Source organism: Microtus oregoni, unplaced genomic scaffold, assembly GCF_018167655.1.
Source record: "Microtus oregoni isolate MIOR12 unplaced genomic scaffold, Mior012 000013F_ref0000133, whole genome shotgun sequence".
Classification (NCBI taxonomy): Eukaryota; Metazoa; Chordata; class Mammalia; order Rodentia; family Cricetidae; genus Microtus; species Microtus oregoni.
Window position 1 is genome coordinate 9,534,588 of NW_024543072.1, and position 2,408 is coordinate 9,536,995.

Below are 2,408 nucleotides of genomic sequence, written 5' to 3' on the forward strand. Positions count from 1 at the left end.
AGATAGATTATCACAGCTTCTTCTCCTGACATGTGCACAGGTAGATTACAGTTTACTGTCAGCCTTTCTCAGACTAAATGATCCAGAGTGTGCAGTGCGGACTGGGTGATGTCTTCCTCTCTCTCACATAAACATTCCTAGTCTTGAAAGCCTTCTGTCAGCTACTCACTTGGACCGGACTTATGGTGGCCAAATTGACCTTAAAGCTCATTTTTATGTCTGCCCTCTAATAGTTATACGAGATGCATGGACTGTCAGGCCAGGAATGTAACTCAGGGTTAGAGTACTTGCCTAGCATGTGCAGTGTGCTAGTTTATTTTATTACTTCATAGTTAAAGGAGATGGAATATTAACCCTGTTACCTCCTATGGAGTGACATGCTGCAAAATAGTTTTTCTTGTTACCAGATTAGGAAAAGTATTCACTAAAGTAATGTAAAGTGTATAAGGTTAAAAGACATAAAAAGATAGTTTGGGTAATGCAAGTTAGGATAGAAAGTAAATTAGGTACAACTTTTAGACTCACCAAGGTAAGATAGATATGGAATATTTTCTCTAAATTTGTCATTTGTTAATGGAAGAGACATTGTTGAAATATTTATTATATATAATTATTGTACTTATTGTATATAGTTTTCCTTATATTAGTTATAATTTTTAATTTATAGACAGAATGGGACATATGGTGATATCTCGTACAAATAAAGCTTGCATGAAGATCAGAGGGTGGAGCTAGCCACTATCTAACCATAGAGGTCTGGAGGTCTGTACACACAGACAGGAAGTGAAATAGCTGGGCAGAGAGAGGAAGTGAAGGAGAGAGGAACTCACTCTCTTTTTGACTAGGAAGTTGATAGGTAAGGTGGCTGTGTTTTTTCTTCATCTCTCTGATCTCTCAGCATTTTTCCCAATATCCGACTCTGGGCTTTAATTATTAAGACCTATTAAAACTTGTGCTGTGGTATATCCTTCCAGCTTCACGGGGTTGGTGCCCTGAGCATCCATTCTCCTACTCAGGTCTGCCACAGGGCATCATTGTTTGTGAAGCTAGGCAGAGGAGCAGGAAGAGAACATCTGGCTGAGGGTGAGGCCCTGTTTTCGTCACTCCTCTCACTCATCACTCTGATGGGAAGGTGTTAGGGAGAGAGGGGTGTACTTGGTTCATAGTTCTAGAGGGTCCTACCCCGTGTGCTTGGCAGAACATACACCCAGCACAGTGTGTGATGGAGGAGCTTATTCACCTCATCAGACAGGAAGCAGAGGAAAGAGCCTTCTAGCAAAGGGCCAGGGCAAGATGCAGCCTCTACCACCCCCACTTCCGCCACAGCCCCTCTTCATCCCAATCACTCATCAAGGACCACTCCATTGATTAGAACCATTGGCTACCAAGCCCTCAGCATCTGAAGCTGGGGGAACATTTCATATCAGGATCACCAAGCTGGGGCACAGTGTGGGACATTCACCACCCTAGGTCAGTGGAATCTTCAGAGTTCCTTGGAGTGAAAAATGGCACAGAGATCCCAGTGAGCAGGACAGATGGGAATGGGAGGCCTGTCTATGTTTGCAGCAAGGGTAGGCTTTTTTAAATGCTTCCCTCCACCAGGCCAGAATTCATTCTGGGATTTGTGTGTTGCTCTGGTGTCCCTGCGAACTCTGACAGCTGAATTAGTCTCTTCTGTGAGGCTGTGACCACAGCACAGCTTCTCCATCGCATATTAGACACCAACCCTGAAATCAGTCTCCTATTCTGGGATGAAACGATAGATGCCAAAGACCAATGCTTTTCTTTTTTTTTTTCTTAAAAGTCTGGGTGTTGTAGAGTTTATGAGTCATTACCGCGCATTTATTTATTTATCACACAATATTCTGTCTATGTGTATGTCTGCAGGCCAGAAGAGGGCACCAGACCTCATTACAGATGGTTGTGAGCCACCATGTGGTTGCTGGGAATTGAACTCAGGACCTTTGGAAGAACAGGCAATGCTCTTAACCACTGAGCCATCTCTCCAGTCCCGACCACTGCTTTTCAAAACAGTGTGTGTGTGTGTGTGTGTGTTTGTGTGTGTGTGTGTAAGAGAGTGTCTGTCTGTGTGTGAGTGTATATGTTTATGAGAATGTCTATGTATCTCTCTGTGTGTGTGAGACTGTTTATGTGTCTGTGTGTATATGTATATATATATATATGTATGTGTGTGTGAGGGTCTATAAGTCTGTCTGTGTGTTTGACAGAGAGAGTGTCTATGTGTCTGTGTGTGTGAGTGTGTGTGTGTGCGGGTGTGTGAGTGCATATGTGTGTGAGAGTGTCTATGTGTCTGCCTGTGTGTGAGTGTATATGTGTGTGAGAGTTTGTGTCTCTGTGTGTATGTGTTTATATGTGTGTGAGGGTCTATATGTCTCTGTGTGTGTGAG